General features: G+C 48.0%; 1 long non-coding RNA gene across 1 annotated transcript in view; it reads left to right on the top strand.

The window, feature by feature from the left end:
- Window positions 1-1,990, top strand: part of LOC128087295 (uncharacterized) — a 37,877-nt gene extending 35,887 nt beyond the window's left edge. The window contains exon 3 of the long non-coding RNA XR_008209773.1: window positions 1,798-1,990. This is a non-coding gene — a long non-coding RNA (uncharacterized LOC128087295). The remainder of the gene's footprint in view (window positions 1-1,797) is intronic.
- Window positions 1,991-16,396: the final 14,406 nt, after the last annotated feature.

Below are 16,396 nucleotides of genomic sequence, written 5' to 3'. Positions count from 1 at the left end.
AAGTGTATAAGGTTCCCAAGAGAGAACTTTGCAGTGGCAGAAATCACCAGTGTAGGAGTACTTGGAGGAAAAGTCAGTGCCGTGGTTTTCAGCAGTGGTTGCTCTGAGGACATCCACGCATGCTGCAGAGTTAAAGGTGTTTTTCTCTGTTCATGGAAGTGACAGGAAAGGAAGTAGGTAGTTAAACACCTTATGAACACAGCCTAAGATGGGGAGAAAAATAAATGTTAATTAAATATTAATAATGAAAGATTTCAATCATTCATATATAAATGGAAAGATAGTAGTACCATGGGGACAGGGAGCAAAGCAGAGCTCTAACCCCCAGCATGTGCTTCACACACACCTTCTCTGTACACATGGCAGAAATCTGCAATTTGTGTGGCCATAATTATATTCTCAGTGTCTCTCCTCAAGCTGTCTTTGACAAGTCATTTATATTTTGCCAGCTTTCAAGAGCTTTTATAGAAAAAAAAATGTTAGCGGCAGTTCTCTGCTATCCTGCCTGTCTCTTGTTGTCTGTCTGATGATTGATTTCCAGTGGGAGTCAGTTTTTATTCTTGAAAGGATCCAGACTGTTATTACTGCACATGTGAGTGGTGTGATGGAGGTACCTGACAGCCAGACGGGTATCTGAGCGAAGGGTTCAATGGCTGAAGGAAGTTCTGCACCATGTGCAAAGCACTGCCCAGTGCCTTGTGTCTGCATCAGACAGATAATGGAGCAAAGACAACACCAGAGGAGCAAAATCACACAAAGGGAAAGAGCACAAACTGAATATTCCAAAAAAGTCAGGGGAAATAGTAAATTCTGTGAAGACTGAAAAATACAACTAACAGCGGGGCGAAAAGTATTGATCCTGACCTATGTATCTAGGCAAAAACCCCACTAACAGAGAAGAGCCTCCCCCTGATCTGCACTGGTATCAAGACTTTGGGCAGATAGAATTGGATGGATACTTCAGAAAAGGGAAAAGAGTCACGCTTGTCCCAGCGGAGTCTGAGGGCTGTTGGCAGCTCAGTGTGCTGGAGGTGAGGTTTGTGGGTGGGTAAACAGAGCCTCCTCAGCACAGGACCAGGCCCTGGTGACAGCTGAGAACGAGCTCTGCCAGGACAAACACGGTGCATGGCAGCTGGCTACAGGGCATGCCCAAGTTGTGCTGCTCAGAGCCCAGCTCCAGCTCAGAGCATCATGTGCTGCTCTTGCACAGGCCAGCTGGTTTTCCTGGAAAACACACAAAGGTTACATAGCTTGCACCCTCAGCCACGGAACCCCCCCATGTCTCACTGTCTGTGTCAGGCACACAGCTGGGCTGATACAACACTCACATTGCTGCTCCTGCACTGTGGAAGGGAAGGCACATGTCAAATGTTAGGCTGTGCTGTGCCCTCAGCAGCCAACAGCTGACGAAGGAGCTCGCCTCTTGTAGCCTGGTGGGCAAACACATTTCCCCTCTCAGGGAGCCACGGGAAGGACAACGGCCAAGTCTTGAGGCAGCAAATGCACAGGGAAGTGCCACTTACATGTGCAAGGAGCCATCAGCACAGCAAGGCACCGTGCTTCCTCACCACAAATCAGTCCTGAAGCCTCACTCTGCTGCAACAGCAGTGATGCACGGTGCGATCCTGGCACTGAGCGAGCAGAGCAGTGAGTGGGGATGGCACTGTGCAGGAGTGACCCAGGGAGCAGTGCCTGCAGCAGGGCTGTGCAGTGTTGTGCAGGCTGGGGAGAGGTCTTTTCCAGCCTTGGTGGTTCCATGATTCTACAATTCTATGATTTTAACTTTTTTCCTCACAGGAGGATTTGTCTACTGATAATATCAGTGCCATGTGCTCTGGCACCCCTGTTTGCAGGATGCTCTGTGATCACACATGAAGCCGTTCCACGCACTCCACCATCAGCTGCTGCTCTCATTTACCTACTTCCAAACTGCCCCAAATCCACCCTGCTCAGAACCATAAAGCAGAACAGGATTCCACTAAACCGCTCCGTGTTTTGATCAGTAGAAATCTTCTGGGACGCTCATAACATCTTTTCACTGTTCACAGAATCACGCGGGTTGGAAGGGACCTCAAGGATCATGTAGTTCCAACCCCCCTGCCTAGCAGGGCCACCAAACGTACACATTCACACTGTTCTTTGAACAAAGAGAAGAAAGAGGGTTTGGTCCTCCCAAGATCCCATCCAAGCACAGAGACAAATGCTGCCAGAGCCCTCATTAGCACTCTGCTTTGTTTTTCACTAATCAAGTCAGCATGAATGATGCTGCTCGTGATTGTGCTTGATTGTATTGGTGCTACAGATTGAACAGTCCATTTTTTAATCTGCAGAAAGCAGCAGCATTATCGCTGAACTATATTTAGAGGCTTCGTAGATAGCACACTCTGTTCTCTTACTGCTTCACTGTAACAGGATCTTACACACAGAGCCCCAGGGAAAAGCAAGCGTGCTCTACACAGGTAGCTGTGCATGATGAGCATGTACATTTCTGAGTCATCAGTCACTCCAGGCCCTCCTGTCTAACCAACAACACGGTGGTTCCATACAGAAATACTGCTCCCACGGATGCTGTGGCAGAAGCTGCACCAGTGGTGGAGGCTGAGGCAAAGCCTAGCAGATGCTAAACCCAGAACCCTCTTCAGGGGATTAAAGCCAGGTCAGTAATGAAATTGAAAAGCAAAAATTTTATGACTTCTGTTTAATAGTTTTATTAAACTCTAGTCAGTTTCAATGTCACAAAGACAGAAAATGCTGTATGCTCTCAGCTCCCACAAAGGTGATGATTAGTCCCAGCTTTGTTAGAAGTCAGCAAGAAATAATGTCAGTAACTGCACAGAAAATAATCCTGCTCCAGTTTTAAAACATTAAAACCATTATCTCAAACAGCACTTTTGGTTTGGTATTTTTGGATTCCTAAAACAAAATTAGGTGGGGTTGATAAGGAAGTGCACTCAGGCTACACACTCACTGATGGAGGAAAAGATAAATGCTCACCTCCATCACACCCTGAGTTCAGAGCTGCTAAATAAAGCCCGGAGGTGGCACTGTAGTTTTAAACCTCATGGACAAAATCACGTTTTGTAAGTTGCACCCACCTTGCCTGCACTTATACTACATCAGAATGAACAGAGATGTTTTCTGCTCTGATGATAAAAAATAATTTATATGTCAGGCCTGCAGTTATAATTGCAGGCAAAATATATATATATGAACACGGGAAGTAGATTTCTAGGTAGCTTTAATCCTCAGCCATGGTTCTTCAAGGCCACAGAGGCTTGAAGGCGATGGTGCAGCACCACTGCAGCCAGAGTGGGATCTATGGGGCAGCTCCACATAGTTTCCAAGGGAGGGGAACAAAGGCCTTGCAGCCCCCTGGGGCACAGCTGGAACATCGGGTCCCCCACCCCTCTCTGGCCATGGCTGCAAGTGTCCCACAGTGAGGGCCTGGAGCAGAGGCACTTCTTGGGGGGGGGGGGGGGGGGGGAGGGGGTGGCTCTGACATCTCTCCCCCACTGACAGCTCTCTGGATGGCTGCCAGCACAGAGCCCCACTGACACGGCTCTGTGGGGCAGCATGCAGCCCTGCACTGACCACCAAGCACCTGCACCGCATCCACGTCACATCCTGCCCTAATGCCAATGGCGTGTAGAGGTATGGCTACCCTGGGACCCACAGCCACACTTAATGGCAGCCATGAGGGAAATGGAGCGCTTGCCTCACTTTTGCAAGGCTCCAGCTGATCCATTTGCACTGAGTAAATAGTTATGTTTGTTTCCTCCATAGACAGCAGATAAAGAACCAAAAAAAAAAAAAACCAAACAAAACAAAAACAAAAAAACCACAGCCAGAGCAATACATTTGTTTGCTTTAAGGAGTGGAGTCCACAGTTAAGATTCTAAACCATGAAGCTACAGGATCCCTGCAATGACATTAGTGGAATGGTTCATACATCTGCTCCACTGAGAGGAGGGCACTGACATGTGCAACATGAGTGACAGAGCCCCCACACCCACCCAATGCCACTCTGCTCAAGGCTGTGGCACTTCTCAGCCAAGAAGGGCCATGCAACCGTTCTCTAAACAGCTTTGTACTCATTTACCAATCCATTTCTGTCCCATATTTTTGCCTGATGTCAAAAGCACAGTTCCTATTACTCTGCTCCTCACATTCACTTTACCTTAATGCTGACTGTAAATACAGAATTTGCATAATGAATGGTATTTATGAAAACCAATTGCACTCTGTACAGGTGACCCTGTGACTTCATTACCTCTGAGTGCAGAGATCTGCAGTTACACAACAGTGGAAGGGAGGGAGCCTGCTGCCAGCACAGGGATGGGGCTGCGAGGTGGTGGGGAGGGTGTGACAGGGTGTGCAGCACTGATGGGCTGCAGGGATTGAATGCACAAAGCCAGTGCTGGAACAACACAGCTGCTGGGATGGGAAAGCAGAGTCAGAGGCTCACTCCTCAGTTACAGGCAGTTTGTTGCACTGCTACAGCAATTGAAAAGCCATTATTAGAGCACGATGCTTCCAGATTTGTGTAACATCCAAGTATTAATGATGCTGCATGAAGAAAAAGTCATCCAATTTTGCCTCTTTTCCAGGAAAAATGAATTTAGTTGCAAAAACACCACATTCTGGGCCTAACACTTTACTCATGCAGTCTCCAATTATCTCAAAGTTTGTGAAATCAAGCTTTTTCCATTCATATGTTCCTATTTCCTATTAGCCACGTTTCTTTCTGTCTTGTTACAAAAGCCTCAGACCATCTTTGTGAAGTCCCTGAAATGGAAAAATAAATGAAAACTCTAACGGAGAGGAGCACTGTGCTGGGGTTGGGGATCAACATTGACCCACAGGGCCTTTTTGGGGCAGGAAATGGGCGGCAGGGCCTGGCCAGGGGCTGAGGTCCCATTGCCTGAAGGCAGTTAATTACAGGGAAATCACCGTGTTCCCAGCCCAGGCTCGGCCTTTCAATGAGGAAGATGCGAGATAAAAAGGAATTATTTTTTTTAAATACCACAGCAGCAGGTTTCGGTTCCTGGTAAGGGCTTAACGCACCCAATGCATCGAGCTGATCACGTCTGCAGGGACAGAGGAAGGCCTGTGCTGGGGCTGCACGCAAACCCTCGCACAGAAGCACTGTGGGAGGCGGCAGGAAGGCCCGGCCCCCAGCACCTCGCAGCCTCAACCTGCTCAGGTGTCCAGCAACAGGGCAGCCCAGGGAAGGCAGGGCTCAGCGACCCCAACCCAACCTTCACCCCTTTCTCCCTCCGGAGGCTCCATCACCTCTGGAGAAAAGCTCCACAGAAGTCCTTGGGTTGCCCCACCAGGCACCAATGCTCAGATGGGTTTGGCAAGGCTGAGGGCTGCTGCCCTGCAGTGACTTCAGGACGTGCTCAGCCAACAGGCCTCGACACACTGTGCTGCTGCACCACGAGCCACCCATGTAAATGCAATCGACAACTTGCTCTTCCAGTGAAGCAAGAGGGAAGGACAAAGGAACAGTAAATACGCATCACTCACAACACAATTCACTGAACAATCCTGCAATTATTATTCTTTCAGATAAGTCATAAATAATGTAGCAGAAAGAACGAGACCTAATGAGAGAAAAGGAATCTGCAGCGAGGTTGTTTATCAGCCCTGCCCAGAAGAGGAGGAATCTGCATCTCTAACAGTGAATTCCCAGGCAAGCAGCAGAGACAGCTTCAAGAGCCACTGCTTTGTTCAAGTGCTGTGAGACACAGTGAAGGATATTTCTCAATTGTTTTCCTTCCCTCTTCCAATACCTTATCTTCTGCATAGGCACATCTTCCTTGTGCTGAAGATCCATTACATTTGGCTATATCCTCTGTGAAGTTCACCACCATGTTTTCCAGCTGCTCTGCTTGGCAGGATCGTGGCTGCACAGAGCAGGGCAGAGGCCAAACCAGACAGCACTGCCTCAGACTCTGAGCATTCACTTCACCTTCTGCCATCTCCCAGATCCGATTCAATATCAGATATTTGCAGTGATTACATTTGCATTTGCTTGTTAGCAGAAATAGCTGATACCCAGTTATGCACAGTGAACAGCTCATTGTAACCCTCTGCCTTTTGTTTCAGCACTATGAACTCATCGGTGAATTTACACCTGATTATTTAAAGCTGACTACAAAGGCCTGAAGGAAGGACCTCACACAACTGAGCATCAAGAGAGAAAGCAATGTAGCCCGCTAGCAGTGGATGTTTTCCAGCATGGGTTTGAATCATCTGCAGGTTTTGTGTCCCCAGATGTATTGAGCTTTCCAGGTTAACTACTTAAGGAGAAACAAGGATAAAGTGTACTTGCAAAATAAATTTGGGGAGAGCAAAGGAAGGATAAGGGGTTCCTGCAAAACACGATAAAGAAAAAGCTGAGAAGAGTTTCAGTCCCAAGGATCTGGTAAAGCAAACTTATCTTGGAAGTATTTGGCAGGAGATGCTAGCTTAGCATCTGCACGTAAGTTTTGTTTGCATAAAACCATGACACCAGGCAAAACAAAGAGTGATGGATTCCACAGAAAGCAAGTGTGGCTCTAGTTGGGCAAAGCAACAAACTCTGGTGAATCAAGGAGAATGTGAACCCCGAGTAGCTCAGCCAATGGAGAAAGGGGGAAGGGCTCACTAGTGTTGGTATAGGGATAACAAAGGGGCTGTGCTCCCCAGAATTTTGAGACCCCACAGGGGTATGGCCTGTGGACTCTCCCTTTATTCAAACAAAGAAAGATTAAGACTCTCCTCAGTCTCTTTTTCTGGGATAAAAGACAACTGAGCAAGCTTATTGGAGCTGAAATTTTCCTAACATCTATGAACAATATATACTGAATATGTTTAGTAGAAGCAAAAGACAACAAATGCTCTCTCCACACATTCCACAGCACTGTTACTCCATAGAGAACATTTGGTGAGGAGTTTATCAAAAGCTTCTGGAAATCCAAATACGCTGTAATAACCAGGTATCTCTGGGAACTTTTCTTTTTAATCAGTAAAGATAAGAGTCAACACTTCCTTCAGCACCCATCAGTGTCACCCAGAGCAAAACTGACTGTGCATAGAGCACAGCCTGGGGGGAAGGAGTGATGCTGGGGCACTGCCTCTGTCCTGCAGTGCAGGGGCAGCCACATCCCTACAGCTCTGTGAGGGGACACATGATCTACAGTCTCTGTGGCCAAAGACCTCCAGGAAAACTTTGCATTTATCTTGTGCTTGGTACTGCAGACTAGGCTTTAACAATACAAACAAAAACCCAACCCAAATCACCACAACACACAAACAACCAAACATAAAAATTAAGAATGCAAAAACAAACTGAAGGAAGCATTGCATTAAGAGTTGGTGAGAGCTCCCACCAACTGCAGCAGGAGCAGCAGATCAGTCCCGAGCTCCTGCACTGCACTCCGCAGCTGAGTGCAATGCACTGAATGCAAGGAAAACAACAGCTTTTACTTCCCAGAACGCTCAACCTGCCTGGACCAAGCAGCACAGTTTGCTATGAATAGACCCAAAGAGAGTACTCAGAACCAAAGCACAGGACAACCAGTTGCAAAGAGCAGAAAGCACAGCTGTCCCACAGCACCAGCTAAGCAGAGGGCAGCACAGCAACAGGGCTTTATAGCAGCAATTAGCAGGAGCAGGCGTTGTCTGTGGGGCCAGGGGGTGGCATTGGATTGGATCCCAGGCAGTGAGGGTAACCCCAGCACAGGGTGGGGTAAACACACCTGGAAATGAGTAACGTTTCTGTGAGGCACTGCATCACAATGACCAGACTGCATAAATGCAATACCTACAGACTGAGGTTAATGACCACCTTCCAAAAGGGAGAACACTCCATAGCAGGTACCAACTTCAGAGGAGAAAATCATACTTTGTGTAACGTGAGGGAAAGTGCAGTTATTATAGCTTGTAGCAAAACCCTAGGCTACAGCAAGCAAAGATATACTCAAATGCAGCAGCCACACATGCAGAAACAAAGATAAGAATCCACTTACCCTCAGAAGGCCTGAGGCAGGCAGGAGTCTCCAACAAGAAGCCTTCACCTGGCCTGCCAGCCTTTAAATGAGGTCTGGGAAGGGGAGGATCCTGGCTCCAGCCCTTCCATCATTTGGTTCATTGCATGCACCTGAGCTCCCCTGGTTCGCTCTGCTTTCCCATCAGGTGCTCCATCATTGCTTCAGGTCATGATATAGCATTTCTGCTCCAGTAACAAGTAGTATTGAAATAACACAGCTTGTATATGAGTTAATGTTATTTATGTGCTGCAATCCTTTGGTTCCCAGCAATGTTTTTACACAGGTAGCTGCAGTGGGCACCCTGCTGTTTCCCATGGCGCTGCAGCTGCTCACTCCATGAGTAGTGGGAATGAGCAGGTGAGCTCCTGCTGCAACCGTGACATCTGGATTGGCACGGACCTGATTCTGAAGATTTCAACAGTGCTCAGTAATGCTGTGGTTTTGGTTATAGATGAGGTGTGGCCACGTGAGTGCAGCACACAGCTGGGCTCCAGGATCTTGTGGGACCCCTGGAGCCCTGGCAAGAGCAGCCTGGCCCCAGGGACAGCTCAGGCTGCATATACATACTGCACTCAGTACTCTGGAAATGTTGCATCTGAATCCCACAGAACTCAGGAATGAAAACATCATGCCATCTTTGTGTCTTTCTGTTTCAGCAGTGACAGACAATTTCTCAGTTCAGTTTGTGCCTTAATTCTGACAGGACACAGAACTCAAATGCTCTTTGCAGTGCTAATGGAGGACAGCTTACCAGCAATTTCTGGCTGATCAGTTGTCTACCTGTCCTGCTTTCATGACAGCTGTAAGAAAGTGCTCTTAAGTGAGAACCAACAGATGATAATTCCCACCTGACAGTGCAGCATAAAGAAAGGAAGTAATAATTGCTCAGGGCAGTTACACAGTAAAACAGACACCTGTTCAGTCTTTGGGTCAGTCCCTTCTGTCCCACAAAGGGCAGAAATGATGGAGGTTTCCTCCATTCCCTTTTCGTCCCCTTTCTGGTAAAGAAAGATGGAAATGAAATGGGAGAAGCGGGAAATCACAGAACTGTAGGGGTTGGAAGGGACCTCCAGAGATCATCGTGTCCAACCCCCAAATGGTGATCTGAAATTGCAGATGAGAAAGGAATTAGAATTGAGACATGTTCCATTAAAAGAAAAAAACCTTCCCAAATGCTTGATTCTCATTTAAGCCAAACTTGAGGGGAAAAAAAATAACATATATTTATGCTTCATTTTGCTGAATTATATATTTATCCTGCAGAAAAAAAATAGTGTGTATTTCTGAGTGGCCATGGTGGCCCAGAACTTTCAAGGCAACCATGAGACAGATGGGGCCTCCGGACTGCTCAGTGCTGCCAAGCAAGGGTCGTGGCAAGTGGAGCAGTGATAAATGACAACTGCTATGCAGTGCAGAGTGAATAAATGCATAAAAATTGGGAAAAATAAATAAATCAGAGAGGGGACACCCGAATGGGCAAAACACACCGCTCTCATGAAGTGGTATGTGAGCCTTGGGAAAACGTGGAGGACAAGTTTTCAGTAGTAGTTTACGTAATGTCTGTAATACATCAGATCTAGTTTGATCATTACGTGATACAAAGTGTGCTTTGTATTACATTCACTGTGTCAGCAACTGAAAGCTGGAATTAACACTGTGCAGCAACAAGTGTTGGTTCGTGGGCCATGAGGCTCCCTGAGCTTCACCCACAGCCCTTCTGCCCTTCTGTGCGCAGCGCACGGCTGTTTTCATTTCCTGTGTCAGAGCACAGCAAAGCCCTGCTCATGGAATTGGTTTGAAAATCACAGGAACTTTTTGTATTTTTGGACTTTTTACTTTTCATCCTGGCTTGCAACTAAAAAGAGTGTGAAGTACGTAGTTAGCTGGAGTAACCCCTAACCTGCTTAAGGCTGAGATGCATTATCAGCAGCTCAGTGCAAGGTGAGAGGGACTTCTTCCTGAGCGTGTTGTTTTGCAAGTCTAAAGCAAGAGAACACAAATGTTTGTGTCTTATGGAGGATTTCTTATCAAATTAACACCTGTGTAAGAGACAGCTTTGTGAGGCTGTTGTAGAAACCACCAACAGGGATTCCCCACCGGCTGTGCTCTTCCTCAGGACAGAAATACTGCTGCCCATCTGAAGCACAGCGCTGGGGCTGTGGTGCTGTGAGGGCAGAGGCAAGGAACGTTCACAGCAGAGGCAGAATCCTGTGCTGTGATGCCTAATGCACTGGAAGAACGCTGGCAATGTTTCAGAAACAAAAGCTCTTCAGATCTGAAACATCACCAACCGTATCACTGGTTCCATTAAAAAATAAAACCTCTCAACATATCCTTTACCTTCTTTAGTGTTTAGATGAGGGCTGCCATTGCTTTACTTCTGCAGCATGGAAAGATAACCACATTTTCCATGCCGAGAGATGCATCAGAAGATGCAATTAGTTCTAACCAAAAGCTCATGTAACATTTATCCACTGTGAGCTGAGCCAGAAAGCAATGTTCCCTGAGCGCTCGAGGTCCTAGAAATCCATGCGGATGGCTGTACTGTGCCACGAGGAGTTAGAGCCTGAAGCTGGGAAAAGCAGGATTCTCTCGAGTGTTTTTCACCCTTGAAGATTTTTCAAAATGTATCTGAGAAAACAGAAGCAGAAAATAATTTCAGGTGTTCTCACCTCCGTGTGTCCCACAGAGCCCCCTGCAATGCGGGCGCCACGCTCAGCAAGCTGCCCCAGCTCTGTCTGGGAATGGGTGCTGGGGGCTGTGCGAAGGGGAGCATCCCCCTCGTCTGGGTCAGATGGAGAGCAGGGAGGGCAGGAAACCCCTAAGGCCGCTTGTTGTCTGCAGCATCTCCCCACATCCCTCCCCTACGGAAGGACATCCTGTCTTTCTGGCCATACTCGAGTACCAGAGCCTCACACACCTTCCCCTTTGCTCCCCGCTCACAGCTGCAGCTGGAGCTGCTGTTTCCTGGCCTTGCTTGGCCCTTGGGCTGGGCAGAGGGACCAGCACTGTCCAACCAACCTGGCTGCTATGGCGGGCTGGTGTGCGGCCTGTGCTTGGAGAGCAGACGTGGTCCTTCCAGGGGGAATCCAAGCACTTGAGAGTTATTGCACAAGCCTAAAATTCATTATTAACAATGTAGAGTTGCTAATTGTAGAGTTGTGATGTAGAATTTGGTAATTGCTTACTATACAAACACTTCAGCGATTTAAAGAACGCATCTAATTACTGGCTTTCGACAGAATGCAGCCTTGTAATAAAGCCAGGGCTGGGGAGGAGCATGGCTCAGCATCCCAGAGGAGTCTGTAGGTGAAGCCAAGGTGAAATGGATCCGTGCTGAACTGAGAAGCCTTCCTCACCCTCCTCTTCCTTCGTCTGTTTCCACACCATCTGTGCTGCACAGCAGGCTGGGGCAGCTGTATGTGTCCCAGCAGGGCACCTGTATGTTTTGTGTTACATCTGTGTTGCTTATGGCACTACATCAGAAATGAGGGCATGTATTTTGTGTGGGTGCTCTTTTGTGCCTTTTGGTGCCCGTCATGTTTGGAGATAAAACCAAGAATGGCAAATCTCTCCTCTGCTTTTCTGCTGGAAATGTACATAGCCTTACTGAATTGCAATGGTAAATTGGTTTTAAAAAACGATTCCAAAATCAGGTAGAGCTAATCAAATCCCTAGAAATGTTTTTCCAGGCAGGTCAGTGTGGTTAAAGAGGACTCTCTCTCTTTTTTTTTCTGCTCGTTTTTGAGAAGGCACACAGCTGTGTGAATCGGTCCCTGGGCGAAGTGCGGCTCTGCACTGGGGGGATTTTTGGGTGCACTGACTGAGAACATCTTATCCACGAGTATCTGCACTTCTCCAGAAGGTAAAAAGCTTTTCTGGCAGCACACCCTTTTGCTACCCAGTCTGAAATCTGAGAGCGAAGTCGCGAGAGAACAAACTAAATGGAGACAGTAGTACTTATTTCTTTACTGTGTATAGACAGTCCCAGCTGGATTTAAAAGATGCCTTCCTACTAACATGTAGCTGTGTGCTGCACATTTAGGCTCCTCCACAAAAGGGAAAATTTGAGTAAAGGTGCCTCAAATGCAGGAATGTTTTAAAGAGGCCATAAGAAATGAGAAAACTTGCAAGAAGTAGGGAAAAAAGGTTATCCACCAAAGGGAAACACATCTGGGAGTCAGTGAAAATCACAGAGAAAGCAAAGGTTTCCAAAAGAAAAGTAAGAAGAGGTTTTGATGGAGCATGCAAAGTACTGTGAGAGAAGAGGATCAGCAAACAGGAGAGGAAGAAGGCTGGGAAACACGTTTCAGGTCAGCACCAAAGGGCTCCTGCATGGCTCACCGGGAGGCGGCCGTGAGGACGCTGAGTGCTGCAAAAGGAAGGTGCTGCCCACTGTATCTGCCGTTGGTGCAGAACTGACACTGAGCTGCAGCACGCAGATCTCTGCAAGCAGGGAGGCAGGGGCTCAGCAACACAGGCTGCAGTGGGAGAGGTATTTCTGTCACTGTCATCCCTGATGCAAGGGGGATCCCAGAGCTGCCTTCCCTCTGTGCACACGGATTGCTGCTGCTCCTCCTGGCTCTCTGAAGTGCGGTCGCTGCTCTGGGAAGGGGATATCCTGCACATCTGGCTCCTATTTCATGTACAACTTCGCGTTCCTGTATGTGCTGGACTGAGTTTCTAAGGACACTTTATTTTTTAATATTACTAGGACCATCTGCCTTTCTATATCACACAGTGGTTGAGACACACATTCATGGGCCGGGTCTTAAATAAAAATTCCACACCTGGAAGTGACAGCAGAAACAAGTAAATTTCTGATGTCCGCTTTTAACAATAAAAGTGATAAAGTCATTGGGCTTTAGCAGAGGGTTGGGCTGAGGGAGCTCCAGAGGTCCCTTCCCACCCCCTGGTTCTGATTTGTGACATACGTAGACTGCCACGAATAGAAAAATAGGCCCAAGTGGGCTTTAAAATGCTGCCTGACTAAATGGGAGCAAATCCTCCACTGGAAACACCGTGTCGTGGCTAAACTCAGTAATTCAGGAGTGTTTGGAAATTGCATAGTCTCTTCTTTATTAGATTTATCTCACAGCTCTTCCTTCCTCCTCTGTAGGGTCCTTTATTCACAATTTGGTCAAATATTTTCCTTCAGAAGATTTAATATCTCCAAGTGCAAATATCCAAACCCTGTATCATTTTGTAATTTCATACTCCATGGCTCTTTCATATGCACATCACTCATTTGCCATCCCTTTGAAGAACGCAGCTTGAGTAATGGAAGCGAAAGAAAACCCATTCAGTGTTGATTTTAATTGAACAAGCTTGGAAGCTATGGGGATCCATGCCAGATTCCAGCTCCCTCTCTTTTGAAGAATTATTACAAGACTTCTTTTGCCTGTGTGCCTCTGCATTTTTTTCCACTGGCGAGTTCCTCACAATATTAGTTTCCCTGGCATCTTTCAATTTCTACTTGTTTGGGACGTTTCTGCCCAGCAGCCATTCTACCTTGTTCCTTTTCCTGCCCAGTGCAATACTGCCTCCCTTCTCTGGTCAGAAAATCATCAGACAGAACCGGACCCAGCCAGTGCTCATGAGTAAAATTTTGGAGTAACAGTTGGCTCGCTTTGGTGCAGCTTTGACATTGCAGTGTGGTTGTGCCAGTGACGGTCTTCTGTAGGCTTTAAACTGTGACGACAAACAACACAAAGACTGTAAACTAAAGAAGTGATGTTTTTTTAACTCGTGTGCAGGAATGGCTCTTTGTTCTCCCATCTGTCAGCTGACTGAGAGCCTTCAGCTGACTGGGTGGGTATAACAGACAGGACATGCAGGAGGGAGATGGAGCAAGTGGCTCGAATTACCCTTCTCCACGCAAGTCTTGGCCTAAGGTAAGCACTTAAATTAGCTGGGAAACAAGCAAATGATTTTCAGTTCATGCTGTAAGCCAGTCCTTTGCCTGGCTGCCCCAGAAGCAGCAAGCACGCTCAGCAATTCACACAGGGTGGTGATGCTGACTTTGCTACTTTCTAAGAGATGTCTCTCCACAAGGAAGATAGAAGTCGCATAAGAAAGAATGTGCAGAAGAAAGAATTAAAAAATAAGAACAAGCAAACAATAACAAACACAGGGTACAGGTGTTAAGGGAGCACATTAGTAACTGTCAAGGGCACAGCTAAATGCTGCCAGAAGAAGGGAGGAGGAGATGGGCAGTGGAGGGCATCCTTAACTCACCTGCTCGGTTTTGTTCCCCGACAAAGAGGTGGCTGCAGGCCCGGTGGTGCAGGACAGAGGTGCTGCACTACAGCTGGCAGCCCGTCCCACCCCATGAGCTCCTCACCCGGCACCTGCCTGCCTGAATGCAGCAGGAGTGCACTCACCTGGTGGGGAGCAGGCTGGAAAGAGGCCAGGGCTGCTGGAGGCACTTTGAGCGGCGCTCTGCATTCCTCTGCATCCTCCCTGTCCCCCGTGCAGCATGGTGCTGGGGTCACAGTGCTGTGCCAGCAGAAAGCCTTCTGCCACTGGTGGTCTGCTGGCTGGGATCTATAAAATAAAAAGGGCTGAGATATATATGCAGGCATTTTTTCACACAGAGGGTGGTGAGGCACTGGCACAGGTTGCCCAAGGAGGCTGTGGATGCCCCATCCCTGCAGGCATTCAAGGCCAGGCTGGATGTGGCTCTGGGCAGCCTGGGCTGCTGGTTGGTGACCTGCACTCAGCAGGGGTTGGAGCTGGATGAGCACTGTGCTCCTATGCAACCCAGGCCATGCTGTGATTCTTTAATTCTGTGATTTTGAAAGTCAGGTGTCAATTGGTAGAAATCTTCATTCTATCACAGATGAGATTTAAAAAACAACCCAAAAGATGTCAGTGCTTTATTCTACTTCTTTCTCAGAAAGCAAAGGCGTTAAAGACAAAACAGTGCAATACCGCAATCATAAATACAAATCTAAATTGAAAAGATTATTAAAAGATTAAAAAGAACTAAAAAGCCCAAGGTGCACGTCAGCAACCAAGCATCTGTTTCACCTGGCTTAGTTTCAGCCGAGGAACCAAGCTGACCTGAGAACCGGACTGCCTCCCCATCTCCGGGCAGTGAAGCACATCGCCGCAATAAAGGAGTCTGCGCCGCCGCACACCAACACAGTGCCGTGGACTGACATGCAACGCCAGCCCACCTGTGATAGCGCTAAGGCTGTTTAACTAAGGAAGCGGCTTTTCCTTCCGTCGGCCGGGCTCCCGCACGGCTCTCGCGGGGCCATCGCCGGTGGCGGATCGCTGAGCCCCGCCCGGGAGGCTCCCACCGCTCGGAGCCGGGAGGAGCCGCTTGTGCGGCCGTTGTGCAGTGCAACAGCTCCCCCATCTTACAGACGGCAGAACATAAAATAAAATGGAAAAAAAAAACCCTAAAGCCGTGGGAAACCAACGCCAAGGAACCCGGCGTAGCGCTGCTGCCTCCGGAGGGAGCGATCCCGGAGCCCGGTGCCCGCAGCGCTCGCACCGCCCGGGCGCTCAGGGGAGGACACGCAACGTGCAGCGCTGCGCTGCCATTTCCGCCACCGAGGCATTGAGCTTTCGTGTAAAGACGAGTAAACACCGCAGTTTCCAAACGCTTTTTGATTAGCCGTGTTCATAAAAAGAAGCATTTGCTCCCTCTTGCTTTAAAGTTTCAGACCCTTGCAGCTGCCCATCCATTGCTGTTACTGCCACCCTGCACTGCTGCTGGTCTCCTTTAGGGTGTGTACGCAGCACACTGAATTAGCGCTCCGAAGCGGTTTTGTTTTGTTTTCAGTTTAAAGCATTTTGCTCAATCCAGAACGATGTCTTCCTAATTTGTCACTTCCTCAAGCTTGCACACACTTTAGGAAAGTCTCTCTCTTTTCTTTCCCCAAGAAAAGTGCCTGCATGCCCGGCTGCTTGGCAGCTCTTCTAACTGACGGCACGTTCTCCAGCTGCAAGGCCAGCGTGGAGTCATGGTGTGAAGCGATGAGGGACAAACAGCCACTGTGCCTGAGTGGTGGCTCTGGGGTGCAGGAAGCAGTTGGGCAGCACGATGGGCACAGCACCCAGCTGCAGCCCCCAGCACTGTGCCCTACATCTAACCCAAGTTGGGGTCAGAATGTTCAGCAGAGCAGCTCTGTGTATTATTTGGTGTAAAACACTCCCTTGTTTATTTCAGCCAAAAAAGTGGCAGACACTCAAGGTCAGGGATGGGCTCTGAGCTCCTGACACAGCTGTGGGCATCCCTGTGCTCTGCTGGGGAGGTGGACTGGATGACTGACTTTTAATGGTTCCCTTCAACTCAAGCCATTCTATGATTCTATGAAATAATTTTTAAATGATGCCTATGAAGGGCG

The sequence above is a fragment of the Tympanuchus pallidicinctus genome, unplaced genomic scaffold (assembly GCF_026119805.1).
Source record: "Tympanuchus pallidicinctus isolate F22 unplaced genomic scaffold, pur_lepc_1.0 scaffold3, whole genome shotgun sequence".
NCBI lineage: Eukaryota > Metazoa > Chordata > Aves > Galliformes > Phasianidae > Tympanuchus > Tympanuchus pallidicinctus.
This window is presented reverse-complemented; position numbering and strand designations above follow the sequence as displayed.